The 20,652-nt window shown below is 39.0% G+C and overlaps 1 protein-coding gene across 9 annotated transcripts in view; it reads right to left on the bottom strand.

Annotated features, from left to right (window-relative positions):
• CTNND2 (catenin delta 2) overlaps positions 1-20,652 on the bottom strand; it is a 669,045-nt gene that overhangs the window by 606,848 nt on the left and 41,545 nt on the right. The window contains exon 1 of one of the 9 annotated variants that reach the window (XM_048311798.1): positions 7,734-7,812. The exons of the other annotated variants lie outside the window; for them this stretch is intronic. The gene's annotated coding sequence lies outside the window, so the exon portion shown is untranslated. Of the gene's footprint in view, positions 1-7,733; positions 7,813-20,652 lie in introns of those variants that run through there. 9 annotated transcript variants of the gene reach the window in all.

Raw genomic sequence — 20,652 nt, 5'->3', positions numbered from 1 at the left:
TGTTCAAGTAGCTACAAATAATATAGCCCTGTCTCCCATGAAAGTTACCTCTCTAACATGACATTCCTAGTCACTACATGAACAGGTAATGCTCAGGAGTTTGTTTCATATTTCTTTTCCCCACAGGCAAAAGGAAGGGTGCATTCCACAGGCACTCAGGACTGCTAAAATTGTGATCTGGGCTAGTATAAAATTACTGTCCTTGACAGCAAGGAGGTTAGACTACTTCCAAAACTCAAAAAATATTCCCATGAATCAGACTGCAGAAAATAACAACCACAACAAAAATATCATTAAGGGTTATCACATCTAGTTCTGCAAAATTTATCTCTTATCTCACCTGTGTATTGTTGCCCTCCCTTCCCCTTCCAGCCCCACCTTGCCCCCAGTCCTTCTTATCTTCTGTTTCTGGCTCTACCAGAGAAAACTCCAAACAGATAAAGTTCCACAGAAAATATCATTCACTGTATCCTGAAATAATACTCAGGCAGTGATAAGAAACAATAAGGACAGAGGAGCCACATTTTCATAGTGAATGGTTACAACAACTATCTTTGACAACACGATATGAAAGTCATTTATTCAACCCAACACCAACATAATGATTTCATGGAAAAAAATGAGAACCCTTCATAAATTACTTCTTATGACTAAATTATGCCACATTCAGCTCACATTTTTCTCAAGTTATCTCATTTGCTTTACAGATTGATGATGGTCTTCATCCCTAAGCCTCCATATTCTACAGGATAAACATTTTCAACCTACTCATCAATCTGTCACATTTCACACATTTTATGACCCTCTTCAATTTAGTCAAACTACTTTTGTTGGCAGAGTAGGGTACAGTGCAATTGGTTTTTTCACCATTTGAGATAAACAAGATGGACTTCAGCCTTCTTTTCTCAAGTCTTTCAAACACTTTTGTACAGATATGATACTGGTCTTGGTAGGCTGATTTGGTTATTTTTTATAGGACTAGCTTTGGTAAGTTTTAAATGGACAATAAATGAATTTGAAACCAAAGGAAAACAAATAAAATTTAACACATTCTTCCAGGTCACTCCCACTACATGTTTCCTCTTACAATTAGCCCTTTAATACAAAAAAACTCACTTCAGGTGGACCACTTCATCTGGGATCCTTAGACTCAGGAAAGCAAAATTCAAAGGTTTTTTTTTTTAATTTCATGGACTGTCTTTAGTTTTCTGATATTGGCATCAGAAGAGGCTACTGGCAAGGAAAAGACTGAGAATGCCTACTATCTTAGGGCAATGTTATCTCACTGGGACTTTCCCCAGGAAGGAAGTGGCAGATAGTAAGTGTCCAAATTAACAGGGATTACTATTTAGCATTGGTGGGTTTATTCTCTGCTGGTAACATTGTCTTAGTTGTCAAACTACTTGCTTATTTTTTTCCATCATATTTCTGAAAAAGCCATTTATTTTTTCCTGTATTACTTATGTAGCAATCACACATCGCCCAACCCTTTTACATGTTTGCAATCAACAGAGGACTTTATATTCAGCCCATTACAGAAACAAGAGCTACCTATTTTATATACAAAAGCTCTCATTTGTAAATGCTTTTATCTACTAAATGTTGCGCTGAAACACGAAGATACTTGACTACACAGAGAAAACTGAAGAAGTTTCCAGGAACCTCTCACTCATCCCCTCCAATACAGGGAATTTGAAAGGTGGATATGGTACTTAGACAAATCAGAACATTTTGAATAACCTGCAACAACTTTGGCTCTGGGTTTCTTTAACTTTTAAGTGAAGAAATTGGAAAGTTTCATATTCATTGCATTTACTGAAATACGAGTTACAGGTAAAAATTAAACCAAACTAAGACGGAAGTCATAATGAAACTGATAAATGTTAATCCTCGCATCTTCACAGATGTCAAGACTTGTTTGCAGAAATAATACAGTCTGTACTCTTCACCTTCATAAATTGGTGAGTAGTAAGGCTGTACAAGCCAAGAAATGAGCTAGCCTTTCTAAGCTCATGTCCACTCAACATAAGCTGAATATGGTTAACTGTACAGGACTGGAAACTCAGTAGTATAGCCTAATGTCTAAATGTCTATTCATGTTGGCAATACTTTTTTTTTAGCTGATGAAAATCATAGAATCATAGAGTATCTCAAGATAGAAGGGATTCATAAAGATCATGGAATCCAACTTGCTGCTCCTCATAGGACTACCTAACACTAAAACATATGGCTAAGACCACTGTCCAGAAGGTCACTGAACTCTGTCAGGCTCGGTGCTCTGACATCTTCCCTAGGAAGCCTGCTCCAGTGGCTGACCACCCTCTCAGTGAAGAGCCTTTTCCTAATGTCCAATCTGAACCTCCCCCAAGAGAGCTCAGATATTGTAAGCTGCTATGAGTAGAAAAAATCTTACACCTTTATAAAACCCACAAGCCTGGCCTGGAAGTTCAGTCCTGCACAGACTTGTGTCATCAGGTGGAAGCGTACAGACTTTGTCTGCTGGACGTCTGTAACACATCACAGCAGTTATACTGACAATCAAACACTCCAAAACAGTGGTGTTTCAATACAGTGCTCAACATGGCTCAGTCTGTCTTCAACAGAATCAGGCAAATTACAGCTTTACACTGCTGAATTTCCTCTTCTCCTACATTCCTTCTGACCTGCAATAGGAAATACAACCACATTTTTACATTTCCAGCAAACTCCATTCCCTACCATCATTGTTCTGCTATTCTCCTTTATGGCCATGCCCATCTCCTTAAACTCCCGTTGCTAGTTTGGCTGTCAGCACTGATCATGCCAGATATCCTAGAAATGGGTGCATTCAAGAAAGGTGAAAAATACAATGTTACAGGATGGGATACTGCAAGAAAAGGACTGCATTACATTTATCTTCTAGGAAACAGAATCCTGAAAGTAAACATTCAAAAATTGCTTCTGGAGCCGTCTCAGACCTCAAGTAACCCTTGTTTGGAAGTGTGAGAAGATCACAATTTTGTGGCACAACTTGATCTCAGGTAGGATCAGCACTGCTAACCAGATGGGAAGCCACATCTATCATGCCTCTGCAGTGGAAAGCTACCAAAGCACACACTATTGAAAAGATGTTCACTTTTCAGATTAAAGAGTTACTTAAGCCTGAGGCTAATTAACATTTTAGAGGGGCAGGGGATGGAGAGAATCAAACATTGCCAGCAGTGCTGTTTACAGGCTCGACTCCATCCACCAGGCGACTGGTCACAGACTGACCCTCTTTTACATAACAAATCTGCATGAGTTCCAGTGGGACTCTGCTATTTATGTTAAGACTATAGTCCAAAAAGACAGCACTACATTTTGCAGCAAAATGTAATTCATCATGACATACTACAAGAAAAATTTGGAAACATGAAATCCAATGAGAAATCCCCACTGCATTTCTTAATCCAACCTAGAGACAAAGGGTAAAGAAAAATCTGATCCTGGTTATACAAACGATGATGACAAGATAAACTTTTTTAATGTATCTACTGTTTTTCCCCTCCTACTGTACTACATATCTAAAATTGTACAGACTCCTACACAGCATTCAGGAAGTTTTTTTGCTTTCTAGTTACATACCTAGTCATATTCATTTCTTCAAATATAAGGACAAAGTATACTGACAGGGATGAAAAAAACCCCCCAAAACGGCATCCATCCTAACTGTTCCTGGCAATAGAAGAGATGAACATGCCACACTCGAGCAGCTCTGCAATTGCACAGCTATCAAGGAACGGTCACCATGACACAAGCAGCAGGAGCTGCAAGGCCACTCTAAATTGAGCCAAGGACTGCCGAGGTCTGCGATACAGATGAGTACACACAGTGCTTTCCCTCTTGTTCTTCTTCTGGAGTTCTCAACCTTGGATGCACTCACGTTCCAAGTAAGTGAGATCCAGTCTTCCTGTCCTCCCATTGGGCCGGAAAAGTGACTATGGTGTATGTTTTGAGTGAACAGGATTTCATACCATGCACAGGCAGCTTCTCAGACAACTGATCCTTAATTCTGCTACACTTAGTTCAAACCATCAGACTTGACCTTCACCTTTCACTTCCAAGTTCCCACCCTGTTTTATTCCTCTTGCATCTTTTCCTATTATAGAAAGATTTATAGTTTTCCATATCATGGTTATTCAGCAATTCAACAGCTCCTTAGAAAGCTAATTTAGGATTAAATACCCCTTCTGACAAGTGTTACATAACATTTCCTATTTAAAGGCAGAATCAGTGCCAAGTAATTTATGATTTCAGATTATCAACACTTTGAAAAAATGTCATCATTAAATTCCACACTCGTAAGCTTTCTTGATCTCTTTGATAAACTTGCTACAGATAACCTGGAGTTCTCCTCCAGGTGGTAGTAGAAGAGAATCCTTTTTCCTCATCTTATATGCACTGTCTTACATAATTTTTTAGAGGCGGTCCCCATGTCAGTCCTGATGGCACCAAAATGTGAAATTTGACAACAGTGCTGCTATCCATGGAACAGAGTCCAGTAGCCAAACTAACAGGGAAAAATGTAACCATTTTTGGGTAATTATTTTTGCATTTATTCTTTTTGGGCAAATAAAACTCAAATAGCTCAAGTCTCCATGAAGGCATGCATGAATAGGTCAATTTCTGCCACCAGCTACCACTAACCTCAGCTGATAGATACATGTCATTATAGCACACCGTATTCCTTTACCCCAAATGAATTCCTATTTCACTGCCATGACATATGTGGACAGTTCCTAAGTCAAATCAGAGCCATGTTTACACTAACATCTCTTACCACCACAGGTATTTCCACTGGTTGACAGAACTGAAACAACAAACTGTCCCCAGTGTAGCAGCAGTTGCACAGGCACAGTTGCTGGTTTGGCAGCGTTACTTATTCCACAAAGGAATATGAAATAAAACTTCAGCCTACAGTAGACTTGCCAGCAATGTTCCACTGCTGCAGTCCCATCACAAAGCTTCTTCAGCTTAGGCATATCCTTAGGAGGCTTTTTAGCTCAAAAATCACAATATAGGTGTTGATAGTTATAACCAAATCCCTTAGAAATTCTCTCCTTTCTTCCTCCTAGGATAAGGGCACTGACTTTTAAAACTCAGTTGTTTTGGGGGGTTTTTTTGTGGGTGGGGTTTTTTGGGGAGTGGTTGGTTGGTTTTTGGGGTTTTTTTAATGTTAATTGTGTCTCATTTAAATTAATTTTGCAAACAGCAAAGACAATCTGTTGTCCCTCGTCAGAAATGTTTCACTTGATGTGGGTAACCTGTTCCAACCTCTTGCTTGGGATCTGGTGGGGAGGTGCAGAGGAAGAAGGAAAAGCAGCAGACTGAAAAGTAGACTGAAAAGTAGGCTGAACATGTAACACCAATAATTTAGGAATAAACATCGTTTTATCAAAACACGTGATAGTGCTTACATTCAGTTATGGTTTTGGAATTCTGGGAAGTCTGATACCATACTGAAACAAGCTAAAAAAATATTCACATTAAGAATAACCTGTCAAAAATAAGGTTTATGCGTAATACAGGTATATGCAAAGTAGGCAAAGCCTCAGGATTTCTTAATACCATACTTCAAAGGCATTTAAAAGAGTCATTCTGGTAACAAGTGTGAGGTTCTGACTGGGAAATGATTTTCCAACTCATTTAGAGATGCTCATTAACCCTCACAATTAACACTTCACTTCACTCTGAAGTTTCAAATGTTTGGGTTTGGTTTTTGTCTTTTAATTGAAGCATTTAAGCCTCAATCACCCTGCCCACCCCCAGTATTTTCTGTTATCTTAATCAGTTCTGGGTTTCAACCTCTGAAAAACAGTTATCATTTCTAGCCTTCTATTACTGTCCCTTACTTTTTCTTCCCTTTGACTAAGTGACTGGTTGCAAATATATGTTTCACACCTACACTCATATGCACCACCAAAAAATCCTAAAGACATAGCAAAATAACTCTTTTTTTTAACTTGATGTTTATAAGTTTTGAAAAAGGTATGGTATTAGAGCAAAGTGATTGGGATGATACAGATTCCCTTGGAAGAGTTAGGGTAATCTCAGTTTTCCAAGGCTCTTGACAAAGGGAGAAATGGACTTGATTCTGCCTGCATGCTACTTAAAGCCATTTCTGCATACCTTGGGGGTGGGGAGTAGATATAAAGAATTTTGAGGACTTCAATTAAGACTTTTAGATTTTGATATTTAAAGGATATCTGCTTATTCTGTTTGTTTAAACAAATAGAATCTAAACTGAACCTAAGCTGAAAATCTGTTGAATGCTAGTAAAATAAGGTAATTATTCCACCTGCATGAAGTAATGCAAATACTCCTTAGGTAAGACTAATTTGGAGCATAGACTTGAAAGTCACTAATTTACAAATTTACTGGCTAATTTGTGGTTAAATGATGAGCCACTTAAATAAACATCCTAGACTCTCTTTTGAAAGAGCAGTACTTCCAAGTCAGAATGTTACAGCAATCTGGGATGGGAGCTAATGTGGTTCAGCATCTTAATAATGCTTAAGTGACTTCTGATGGAAAAAGCCCAGCTGTTTTCCAGGTCAGAAAATAGGGTGGATAGCTATAGGCCATACGTATTAAATGTCTGCAGTAACATCTTTGAGCTTTTTTACACTTTAATTATAAAGTTGCATGGGGAAAGATACCCAGAAACCTCCTGCCTAGACAAAATGAACAGCTGAAGCAGTGCAAACTCCACGCAGGGATTTCTGTGTTTAACCTTCAGCAACATTTAAAGCTTTCCAAGACATAGGAGAGTTTGCACTGGTCATTCATGACTAACAACTCCAAAACTGCTGCAACACATGCCTGGAGCACCACTTGGCCAGATCCACAAGCCTCAGGAGACCCTGCTGTTGGCTGGAAGTCTAGCTGTTATTGACAGAGGCTTAAGTGATTTCTAATTTCTCACTGTAAGTGTCAACACACACTGACTGTGATGTCCTGAGATGTATCCTACCTCACAGACAAAAAACTACCACTGAAAGCCATGTCACTGCAGTGCTGACCAAGTGACACATCAATAGAAAAAGCAGCTTGTTATCGATAAAATGATGCATTTCCTTGAGAAACATCACATCAACTCTATGCCCACGACAGAACTGAGCTTATCTTGCAAAAGCATTTTTAAAGGCAGATGAAATGGGTTAAAAATGGCACACCACTTTATAGGTCTCATTCCTGGAACCAGTAGTTCAGTGTGATCACTACTTCTAAGTGTAAGAATCCTCCAAAAGGGCCCTGGGTCTACACCTGAGAAAGATAACTTCTGTCCCAACGAGAAAATTCTGAAATTAAAAAACAGATAGTTTTGCAGGGAAGACAGAGAATAAGAGCAATAGCAACCCAAACAGGTCATTATACAAGGATTATGGATTATACACCATTGAGTAGTGGTTACATTAATCAGCTAGAGATATACCACTCTATCAGGCTGCTCTGCAGCAACATGCCATGCCACCTCTCAATCTCTCATTTTCATAGGTCTGTTGAAAGGGAGAGCAGAAATGTTTTCAACTGGGCCCTTTTCAAATGAAATCTGAAAATTAAGAGAATACAGCTGATACACAGACTTATGCAGGCTTTTAAAGGAAAGCTTATTTAAAGGTTATCAGGCAAAAAATGGTATCAGGTAATTCAATGAGATATGGAGGCTGGAAGAAAGAAGACCATGGAGGGGGTGATCAATATAGTCTACTTACATTAACCTTTATTTACGACACATTTCATTACGGACACCGTCTCATTTTCATAACTCAGCTTGGCAGAGTTTTTTTCCCCAGTAGTGGACCTGAGGGGGAGGGGGGCAGAAAGATTTAACAGGGTTTTCCAAGGCTTGGAAATTCATTAAAACAGACTACTGTAACAATTTAGAGCTCTAAACTGCTGAATCAAGATTGCTACACAAGATTAAGTTGACAGACATTTGAAAAATAAAATCTGTTAATGCCTCAAATGCATTTGGTTAGGGAAATAAAGCTTTGGTCTAGATTTGGTTGTACTCTCTAAAAAAATAGAGAAATAAAAATATATTTCTCAAAGAACAAATATTAGTCAATATTAAGTCATGGCACTAAAAAACATTTTTCCTCTATCACATTTCTACGGAGCTGCAATTAAAGACTTATTTAAAGCAAAAGATCTTATTAATGGGTTGTTGCTTTCTATAAAATCAATTTCAGTTCAGTAGCCCTGATTAAGTCTCAATTTATAAAAGTGGAAGGAGACCAACATAGAAAATCGGTGTAACTCCCTAACAACATGGATTTTTTTTTTAGAGAGCAGTTCTGAAATAGATTACAAAGCCTTCTAATGAAAACCAATGACATTTTAAAGTTAAAGGCTTAAAGAGCAATCAAAGATTTAAAAAGCCCAAAATGGAAACATGTGCTTCAAACTCTGATTTTTTCTTGTTTGCCCAAATTGGCTTGGTCAGTTCCTAAGTTTAAGGCAAAAAAGTGACTTTTTGAACTGCCACTACCCAACACAGGGTAAAGAAAGGTCTCCGTAGACCCACACGTGGAGTGCTGGGTAACATCTTCTGATAGACTGTCCCTGGCTGATGTGAAGTTGTATTTTGTTTGCACTTGCCCCTGGAAACCTCTCCTTGAGCACCTCCTCTCCTCAGCTCACATGGCATTCATGCCACACCCCATGGGGCACTTCTTCCCTACGCCTGCAGCACCAGCAATGGACATCAGAGCCCACCAGCAGCTTCGCACTGCTGGCCCTGGGGCTTCACCAGGGAATGCTTAAATGGCTATGGGTCTGCTTTAGCTGTAATTGCAAATATTGGTAAGGGTCAGGAGAAGATGGGAAGATTACTTCCTAGAGCTGGACACTGACTCTGGACATTGAAAGCAGCCCTGAGGAGAAAGACCTGGAGGTCTTGGTGGACAAGAAGCTTGACATGACTCAGCAATGTGCACTTGGAGCCCAAAAAGCCAATTGTATCCTAGGCTCCATCCAAAGCAGCATGGGACGCAGGGCAAGGGAGGGGATTCTGCCCCTCTGCTCTGCTCTGGTGAGACCCCACCTGCAGTGCTGCATCAGCTCTGGGGCCCCAGCATAAGAAGGATGTGGAATTGCTGGAGCAAGTCCAGAGGAGGACCATGAAGATGATCAGAGAGATGGAGAACCTCTCCTATGAAGACAGGCTGAAGAGAGTTGGGGTCGTTCAGCCTGGAGAAGAGAAGGTTCCAGGGAGAACTCATAGTAGCACGCCAGTACCTAATGGAGGCCTACTAGAAAGCTGGAGAGGGACTTTTTACACAAGGACATGTAGGGATAGGACAAGGGATAATGGCCCTAAGCTGAAGGAGGGTAGGTTTAGATTAGATATTAGGAAGAAATTTTTTATAATGAGGTTGGTGAGACACTGGATCTGGTTTCCCAGAAAAGGCTATGGATCCCATCCCTGGCAGTGTTAGATGGGGCTCTGAGCAGCCTGGTCTATTGGAAGGTGTCCCTGCCCACGTCAGGGAGGCTGGAACTATCTGGTTTTTAAGGTCTCTTCTAACCGAAATCATTCTATGATTGTGACTCTACAATGACCTATTTTCTAGAGCTTAACATGAGATTCCTTTGCTACCACTTCATTCTGACTGCCATGATGTGCTTTAACCTTGTGATAAAGGTCTGAGTCCTTGTGCAACCACCCTTTGAGTCTTTCTTTTCCAAATGAGTGGCTGAACAGACTGCAAATATATAAAGCCAGACCTAAACAGACCTGAGACCAAGGGGGAAGCTTGCCCCTCATGCAGACAGTATCTCACCACTCCCAGAGAAGCCGAGGACGTTAGTGCTGCCCTGCTCCCTGTCCTCAATGCCACTGACCTTGGGAGCCAGGGAACGTTCCATGAGCATGACACAAAAGGGGTCGATTTAAGGACATGTATGAACAACTTTAAACATAATGTTAATGAGTTTTTTTGAGTCCAAGATAACTAGGTATTATTAGTCCAATTAAAATGACACTTCTTGATTTGACTGCTACAATTTCAATTAGACTAACAATAAATTCTTGTCTTTGCATGTAAGGTGTGCTTCTTTGACCTACAAAAATATATTAAGTGTAGTGCCAACACTGTACACTTCCAACCATGATTGCTCAGCTTCCGCTTTCTGTATTCATGAAGAGCACAAAGCCCTGTTCTCTCCCAATGGTGCTCCTCTTTCCTGCTCTCCCTTCAAAATGGTGGAGTGACTGGCACAGTAGCAACAACGGTTTTCCCTGTGCCTCCTCTCTATCTGCTGGCCAGAAAAACCAACCAACTGAAACAAAAACCACACACCTCCTCCACCACCATGTGTTTTTCCATTCACAGCTAGCATGAGCACTGATCCCAAGGTGCTGTCCAACAAAATTTTACCAGGGGAAAAAGGGATAGGTGCACACTGCATTGAGGCAGTCAAATGCAATACAGGGGTGCAGTGTGTGTTAACAGTAGGGATGCTTTATTCATGCTTCACTGCATGGAAAATGTATGCGCTTGCCTGCTCTGGATAAACACACTAACTCCATAGCGTGAGTTCTTATAATTCTGAATGAATGAGTAAGTGAATGAATGAATGCTGAAATGAACACAGAATACTAACATCACGTAGAGAAAGAACTTTCAGGAATCACCTTCACATCATTATTGGGAACTTTATGCAGAATGCTGCATTCTTTACAGCTTTCTTTTCAGAATTACAGATCTGAGAGATCAAGTAAAATGTGTTAGCGTAGAAACACCATTCTTCATGTATCATAGGAGATCAGTAACATTAGTCTATCAGCTTGAGACATAAGTAGTTTTTAATCTCCCACCTGAAGAAATAATTAACATTTCTGACCTTTATATCAGATTGAATTCGTATGAATTCAAATGGACTCTTCTCCATATGAACTAATAATTGCCTTTTCCTTTTAACTACTTAATATACAGAAATGTTATTTTATACACAATGTATGTATCCATTACCATACAATACCACTGAATTAAGTTAAATTTCCTTCTGCTTACTAAACCTGTTCATGCACACGTGCCAATATCTGAAAGAACACTATGAAATTTCACCTTCCCAAGATAATAACTTGTATGTCCACAAAATATTATAAGCACAAGATTATGAAATGGTGACAAAATACTGAAGCATTAGAAAATAAAGACCACAAACACCCCTACACCAAGTCCAAATAATCAGGACAATTCCCAGAACAGAAGGAGGCAGCAGAAAGAGCTGGAGAACAAATACTGAATACATGAAAGCCTGCAGTAGCATCAGCAGTACCTCAGCACTTTCTCCACTGAGAGGAGGGGATATAGCTCAGATTGCAGGGACTTACAGTGATCATCAAGCCCAACTACCTGACCACCTCAGAGCTGACCGAGAAGTGAATCCCATTATGAAGGGCATAACCAAATGTCAAATGTCTCTTTTTTTTAGGCACTGACAGATACTGGGCATCGACCACCTCTCTGGGAAGCCTGTTTCAGTGTCCACTCTCTGGACTTTGGTCAGCCATAGAGAGATCAGGCAGTTGGACCAGATGATCATTACAGGTCCCTGCCATCTAGAACAACTCTGTGGTATGGTATGCTATTTTTTTTGTTCATATAGAAGACAACCCTCCAATTTCCAATTTTCCTACAGAGAGAGTAAATACATTTATCCAAAACTCGGGAGTTCACATTCAGATTCCACAGTTTTTACACAGAGCTGAGCAATTTCAGCATTGTGTATCTGTTTTCAGAATAGATATAACTAGAGGAGTACAATCTGTTTACTCTTCATGTCAGATCAGCCTAGTGCTTCTTAGCTTTGAAATGCCCCCATGCATAAAACTAACACTTACCAAACTTATTCTCAAACCAAATGGTTACTCCTTCAGCTTTCCACTTCTGCCCAATGGCTTGTGGCGACTCCTACTCCCACCTCAAGCACATATTGCCAGCCAGAAAAATGCCCCAAGCACCACTCCAGTTGTCCATCTCATTAAAAAAGCACAAGCAGTCTCTTCTGAAGAAGAATATTTTCCAGAACCAAGGAACACAGAAGAATGAGATGTTCCTAGTGAATTTCTCAACCACTTAGAAAGACAGAGAAGTCATGCATATTTGCATTTTCTAAAAAATGTGACCTACTTTAGGTTGCAGAAAAAGCAAAACATTCAAGAAACTCAATTTTATTTGACTAAAATATTTGATGATTAATAGTTTGGGGTTTTTTTTTTTCTCAGTTGTCTCCTTATTTGCAATATCTTTGTTCACCAAATAGGTTACTAAATTAAATGGAAATTTCTCATAGGTGCTCAACCTGCCAACTGTGCAGCACTGCTTTTTCTCTACAATTACATTTCATTGAGAAAATGCTTTGTTTTGCCATTTAATTTCTATTATAGTAGCAACAAGGAAATATTAATTATATATTCCCATTGTAACTATGAAATTTAAGCTCCTTCATTCCTTCACAGACAAATGCTCCCTTTTCCAGGTAGATAAAACATTTTGAAACTATTTTGCAAATTGGTAGTACTAGAATAAATGCCTCTGTAACATTTTTTAAAAGAGGAAAGTGAGTTTCACAGTCATTGTGCATCTTTCCTTGGGCACTGGGAAGTCTGAGTCAGCTCAGAAAGACAGAACAAAACACTACTGAAGCATTCCTGAAACTAGGTGTTTGCTCAGAAAGGTGTAGTTTTTTTGGTAACTATACAATCTCTTCTAAATCTCTCTAAAACACTCTCTTCTACAATCTATACAATCTCTTCTATAATCTCTCTAAAACCTGCCCTTTGTCTCACTATGCCACCTGTCAAACAGAGCAAAAAATGCCACTAAACCACAGGACAGTTTTTGTCATACCTGTGCAGTAACTGGCAACTCGAGACAAGCCATTTCTGATTAAGACAGAAGTCCTACAGCAGTATGTGCTACATGTATACAAACGCAAGACACAATTATCTAATGATAAGGGACAAAAAACACTTGAAGAAGTGACTGCTGGCAAAAGAACGAGAATTTTTCCAAGTCTTTAGCAAAGAAAAGCAGGCAATAGAGCAAAGTGAATTAGGTTCTGAATATAAATTTCCAAGACTTTTCCCTATTGTATTACTTGAAGGTCTGTTCCTGTAGGTCTTTCTCATGTCAGCAATCCCAGTTTCTTTTTAATGTCCCAGTTAATAAAACCAATTCCTCAAACTTGGTTTAACAAAGTAGGAAGCAAAGAAACACCAGAAAAAAAAACCACAAAGAGAAACAAAGATAGGAAAAGGGAAACTCATTGTATGCAAACTACAGGTGAGTGGAGCTAAGAAATTTAACCATTTATAATATTCCCTGATACGAGAAACAAAAGATTTATGTGTGGTACAGCTAGAGTACTACATTGGTGCCATTAGAATGTATCTTACCACTAAAACAAAAAAGGTGCTGGTAAGACTGAAGAAGGAGTTACAAAAAAAGAGATTATTTTCCAGTCCTCCTGTTACATGTTGAAGATCTTGCATTGAAATCTTCAAATATTCCTTTAACCATATTTCTGCAATAAGCCACTGTTTTCACAGTCATATTTGACATCAAGGAGAAAGCTGAAAAAGAAGTTGAAGCCCTGATACAACAGCAGCTTCCATATGAGGTTAACTATGAATATTCTCATGTGCATGGCTTTGAAGTTTCACAAAATTACAAAATGAGATATGACCATGTTTAGCAGTGAATATATTTTTAATCAATTTTTTTCAGTTGATGGCTGTACATATCCTAAACAGCTTTTGAAATGACAGAAAAAGTGAAAGAATCTGATCTAGGAAGGATGTTCTACCTCCTCCCTCTTCAATTGCAAACCCTTTAGCGTTCCTATTCTAAAACACCTCTAAACACACCTAGCAGCTGATAGAAGTTCTGATGGAGGAATATGAGTACCACACATGGTCCTCCTCTCCTTGTGACTGATGTATTCACTGTGACACAAAAATTCAACCCACACCACCAAAGGACTTCAAAACATCTCGGCTTTGCTTTGATAATCATCAAGTCCTGTAAAATGGTCACAGCCAGTCAGCTGCAAGTACTATGACCATTTTGCAAATTAGTAAAGTATCTTGGAACACAAACAGATTTTCTCAGAGTCCTCTAGTGACTAATTTCTAAATGTAAACCAAAATATATTTAATGATTGCCCCAGTGTTAATATTCTCTCATTGACCCTTTTCCAAAAATGGCTGTTAAAAAACTCCAAACAACTGCCATGGAAATCCAGAATGACAGTTTTCTTCCAGCATAACAGTGACTTTGGCTATGTTATTGAAACTGCTCATGTTTCTGACAATCAGTAAATACAGAATTATTGCACTGACTTACTAATATAATCTTTAAGCAATTGCTTCACCATACCTTCCCCTGTAGTCTAGAGCAGCACTTGTGTTATTTAAGACTACTTTAATGTAAATTAATAGGCCCTGACAACACAACTACATTTGCTCCAGTTAGAAGTCATCTTCCTGCATACAGTGATGTCATTTTTGATCTTCACTAATAAATTATAGTAAAGGTATTTTTGTGGCAGATAGATACATTGAAATGTCTCCTGTTGTCTAAATCACCCTGCCAATGTACCCGCAACACTCGGCAGTTTAGTAGTTATTTTGCCATTTAGTACATGCACAAATATGAACTGCTTCATAAGAATTAGTCACTAAGCACATCTGACATTACCTGTCTGTCGCAAACATCTCATCAACTCCATTCTGAGACTATTTCACTATCCCCAGGAATGTTTCAAAGATCATTCAACATTAACAGGCTGCATACGTGAAACATGACGTTGTTCAGAATACTTAATTTTCTTTCTCTAAACTGTGTCAGAGTATTCCCACAAATTCCCATTACATCATTCAGGCTATTTATTAAATTCTTATTTTTGCTGTTCGGGTTTGGGTGGGTGTGTGTGGTTTGTGTTTGCTGGGGGTTTTCTGTTTTTTAATAAAAGCAATATTAATTAATGCAAATGAATAAAATATGGCCATCTGAGTTGAAACACTTATCATTACATGTGGAGGATAGGGACCACCAATATAGAGACAGATAAAAGTAATCCAAAGTCTTTAACACATTTTTTTATAATGCAGCTGCATAAAGGATGCCAAAATTAGAAATGAGTAGAGTTTGCCAGTTGATTATTCACAGCTGAACACAAACCTTTGCGCTTACAGCTTTAGGAAATAACCTTTTTACACAATTTTTTTTTGTTGTTTTAAATAAAAGCTGGTACAATGCACTTTGAATATTTTGTTTCAGTGCAAGTGTTTTCAAATAGAAAGCATAAAGTAAACAAAATGGAATAACTGTATTTAGGTGCTCTTAATTATATACAAACCCCAAACTTTTTTAGTTATGAACCTCTGTGATCAAGCAATAGATATTATCCCTTGTTGCTGACTAGGTCTCTGTTTTTTAAAATGGATGATCAAGTATGTAAGACCAAAACCAGCTGAACAAAAGAGCTTATTTGCTTAACAGCATCACATCTTTGCTTTTGCAGTACACACACTTAGGTAACTTGTTTCTTCCAAGTGTTGCCTCTTTTGCTTAAAATACAAGTTAGCATTGCTTTTTGCCATGCCATGTAAAGATTGTACTAACAGTAGCTTTGAGGATAGCTTAAAATTTGCAGATACAAATATGCTTTCTGGCTTCTCCAGATGCAGCTCAGTGCAAAGGATGCAGCATGAGGGAAACAACCATCTTCCAACTACAGGCACACTGTGGTGACTACTAACATTTGTTTCTGCACTGAAGGGAAGATGAGAACCGTTTGTCAAACACCAACAAAGAGCATGCCAAGACTATCCTCACTTGGAAAACTTCATATGGAATATAATCCCTGTTTCAAGTTTTCATTTTATAAAAAAATGTTCTTGGCAGATATAGTCGGGGTGTACTTCCTTTTCACTGTCCTCTGCATCCCACCAACACGCTTCTCCAAGGCTGGATGCTATAACCACAAAACAGATTCAATATACATCAAATCTGGAGTGGAAAAGAGTGCATAAAGCTCTGGAAGTTCATTAGTATTTCTGGAGTTCTGTTCCTACATCTCAAGCAGTCATCACATATTTGCTATTAACATAAATTTATTCAAATATGAAGAAGCTGTTACAGCAATTCTGTATCTGCAGTTCTTGAAACATGTTGTGATGATTAAAAATCCCACACGCATTGAGAAAAATTTACAGTGCATAAATTTGTTACAATACCCTCATACGCTATGCTCATTTGAAGCGCTCAAAGCACACTGTGTTAAATTACACACTCTTGACTCTGTACTGGGTATTTTCTATAGACTATTACACATCCTGCCACCAACTATACTGGTCAGAAGTTTACTAATTTAAAAAGCTCACTTTCATGGCATTTAGACTTCAGTTGCCTATGAGGATTGTCCAGTAAAGTCTGGATTTTGAGTATTACTAAACGTGATTAAACATTGGATACTTTGTGTGTGTATGCACACATTCCACTCCTGCTTGATGCATTGCCCAAAGGATAAAGCAGTCCAAGTATAATTTTTTGCTGTCTGAACTAGTTTCCTTCTAACCTTATTACATCAAAGTATCATAAAATTACTGCTCTAAATACCTCTACATATATGATATGCCTATTGACATCTTCAAAGGATGGTTTTTTCCTTAACCGGAAGAAAATAAGCTTACAAGAGGATGCAAACTCTGTGGAAAAGATCCAATGATAAAACACTTTTTCCCAGACTGAATGCTGAATGGCCCTTGAATGTCAACAAAACCACCAGCAAGGAGGAAACTGCCTCTGTGTCCTCTTCCAGTAAAACATATCCTTTTGATTTCACGCCTTTATGATCACTCCAGGCTCTCAGATCATTGGTATTAATCAATCAATCATCAATCAGTTGTCAGACTGTGATAGCATGTCATTTTAAGGTTTGCAAATACGGGAAATTCTGAGCTGAGACAATTCACACTTAGGTAATAGACTGTTCCTTGAATCAGAGCATGGCAGTACTAATAGTCAGGTACAGTGTCCTCTCCTATCTCCAGTGTTAGCCAAAATCAGGTTTTTTTCTATCACATACTCTTGTCAAATCTGTGGCAGAAAAATGTTTAACCACCTGTAACTGATTTTTTTATCTTCCATTATTTTTCCAAATTTTTTTTTTAACATTTTGAAGGTTATTTATTTATTGACTTGTTTTTAAATTAACGGCTGCAACAGGCAGTCCCACCCAACTGCCGTTATTTGAGGAGACCCATTAGCTTGTATTTTCAACCTGTTTCTTGCTTACTGCATTTGATGACCACATTTGTCTGCTAGTGGAAGAGAGACAAGAGCTCCAAGTTCATATCCCGCATGTTCCCTGTGATTTATCTTACACTCGCTCAGCTATCCATTGCCTAGCCTGTAGATCCCAAATATACACCACCCCTCTCAGGGAAGTTGTCCCCTACCCTGATAATTATTTCAGTTTTCTGTACTTTCTTGATCAATGCTGTACTTCTGGAACACTGCATAATTCTGGTGGTCAGAGGGATGAGTCTCTCAAAAACCTGAAATGTGGCCTCTTGAAAACTGGTTGACATCTTTTTCTTGATCAGCTACAAGGAAGTAGGCTTGTTTTCTATAAACCATGATATTTGACAGTAAATATTCTTCTTCCTAGGATCTTCCTTGGTAATCTTCCTCAGTTCATAGAATGAAATTTTAAGCCACATTGGAAAGGAATTAGGCGGTCATCTACTCCAATCTACAGAAAGCAGAGTCAACTCTGAATTCAGATCAGGTTGCTCAGGGCTTTGTCAGGCAAGACTTGAAAAATCTCAAGGACAGACATTCCACAGCCTTGCTAGGCAACCTCTCTCAATGCTTAATTACCCTCACAGTGAATGGATATTTATCCTTAAGACGGAGCCTCTTATGTCTTCATTTATGTACATGGTATCTCATCTTCTGGCCAAGCATCTCAGTGAAGAGCCCAGCTCTATTCACTTGATTGCCTCCTTATCTGTAATGGAAGGCTGCCATTAGGTTATCCTCCCTTGAAGCACCTTCTCCAGGCTGAACAAGCTCCATTCCCTCATCTTCTTCGCAAAGGATGTACGCTTCCAATTGTTTTGGTCACCCTCCATTGAATGTATTCTAGTCATTCAATGTCTGACTTGAACTGGGCTGGGAGAAAGAGGGGATGTGGTGTTGAAACCTCAACACAATATTCCAGGTGGGTTCTGACAAGTGCTGACAAAAAGGGGAATGGAACACTTCCAGCAGTGTACTGTCTAACACAGCCCCGGATGCTATCAGCTTTCACTGCTGACAGGGGACACTGCAAGACCCTACATTTGTCCACCGAACTTCAAACAAATTTGCTCATCCCTTGCCCATCTCTGATGAGAAGTCTGGTGCAGTTCCATGGAGAAGCTTCTCTTTTTCTTATGTGTTTGTAACACTGTCCTTAATTTGACTTCCTAGGTGCTACCGCAAAACCAATTGCTATTGCAAAATATGAATTAAAATTTCTCCTTAGTTTATGGCTTAACAACATTTACATATGGCCCAGGAACATGTAAGATACTTTCTCAGTTCAACTTTCACAACCATACCTGAAGTGTTGGAGAATGGCTCAACTTGAGCATTAAGAAGAAAGGGGGAAATCAGAGGCATTTAAAAAAGCCCTCACTCACCACAAGAGCAATCCTACTTGTTTTTCCTACAGTGATGGAGAAGTAATTCTACTGTTCATGAGACTGAGAAAAATGAGATTGTAGAAATTTTATTCTGGCTCTGACAGGTATTTGATTGGGGAGATTATAGGCTCTAAAATGTTTGGAATAGAGGTTGTTCTTCAGCATTGCCTATGCTTAGGGAATACATTCACCAGACAGTAAACACTACAGAAGAAGAAAATCTCAGCTAAACAAAATAATAATTTAAACAGCAGAGATGCTTGTCTTAAATTTTTGTCAAAAATGCAATTGCTCACTGTAGTCTGACACGTTAGAGACTAAATTCTTTTGCTTGAACTGTTCTTGACAGATTTTAATGTTAATTGGTTTGGGGAAGATGCCAGGCAATCTAAAACATGTGCGGCAAAACAAATGTGAAGGAAATATGGCTCAGGGTGCAGAGTCTCACAATTCACTTACAACTGCAGAGAACAAGCACCATTCTCTACTGAGAATGACAGAGCGAGACAAAGGAAAAAAATAATTTTAAGAAGTGGCAAGTAACAAGCAACTCTGCCACAAGATTTACATCCTGTACATTAAGCAGCAATAAAACATTAATTTCACTATAATAAAAATGCTGACTATAAACTCCAGCAAGGTCTCAGCAAAGATACAAAGCAGTTGCAGTCAGCAGGATCTTTTCTGTACACAAATTACCATTTATGGCTAGCAAAAAGAAAATATTCAAGAAGGCAAAAGTAATGAAATCTGAATTGTGAAGAAGTCCCTCAGAGAGAAGGCAACAAATGTTGTCTCATCCAACATACTAACACAAAGCATTCATCCGACCTGCTCATTCCCCACACCACAGTTGCAATTGATAAGGTGAAACAACTGAACTACAGACCACACACACTTTTGTTTCCAGATCTAGCAACATTACTGTACCTCAACACAATTAACAAACCAACAGGGCCACTATTTCGAAATGAAGGGACCTTTGAACTGCACTGGTATGCAACACACCTTGTGTTGGTTGTGAAGCCAGAGGGATCTCAGACTTCTCAGGGCACATTCAACCAATGGGTCTGCAATTTCAGGAGAGCCCCTTTTCCCACAAGACAACCATGTCTTACACTTAACAGAAGGACTTTGAATCACCAAGTAGTCTGAGCGCCCAATTCTGGTTCATTTTCATTAGCGCTGTGTGCACTTGTCTACTTAACAGTCTCACAAACTGATGAAAAGTTGAAAAAACATCTTTGAGTAAAGCTGCAGAGACATGGAGTTTAGCCAAGAAGATTTCTCTGTCTGGATGGAGACCTGCCTCCCAGATCCATTAAGGACACATGAGCACATGCAGTCTGCTGTCTATAACACAGAATTTTAGTTTTGCATAGTCTCCACTTGCTTTTCTGTCTGATTCTAAAAGCCAGAAAGAATGCACTTTTCCTTCAAACTGAATGCGTAAAGTACCTCCATGGCCATAAGAGGTGCCAAAAAAAGGGGAAAGGAGCAGAGGAGAATGAGAGTCTTCATGTCGCACTTTTGAGTAGCAGCTAAACTAAATCAGTTTTTCCAATGAATAATCAATATATCTACATAAAGAGGGTTCTGGCCAAAAAGAGAAAGAAAATCTCATTCGTGGAAAGAGCAGGAGCAAGGAAAAACAGCCCAAGCAATTTAATCCTTCAGAAAGAAGCAGTGAAACACAGACATGAACAACTGCAAAATACCATCCTTCTCTTTCAGAAGAAAAAATAGGCTACACACACTATCAGTCTCTCTACCATTTACAAAGAAACCCCAGCGATTTATCCAAATACAAAGACTCAAACGCAACCCAATGTTTAGCAGATAAAGGAGACAGAGACAACAGAAAAGGAAAAAGAATTTTGTAACAGCAGAGAATGCAAACAGAAGTGAAAGGCTTTACTTCT

This window comes from Corvus hawaiiensis, chromosome 1 (assembly GCF_020740725.1).
Source record: "Corvus hawaiiensis isolate bCorHaw1 chromosome 1, bCorHaw1.pri.cur, whole genome shotgun sequence".
NCBI lineage: Eukaryota > Metazoa > Chordata > Aves > Passeriformes > Corvidae > Corvus > Corvus hawaiiensis.
The sequence above is the reverse complement of the archived record's forward strand: the minus strand, read 5'-3'. Positions and strand labels throughout refer to the sequence as shown.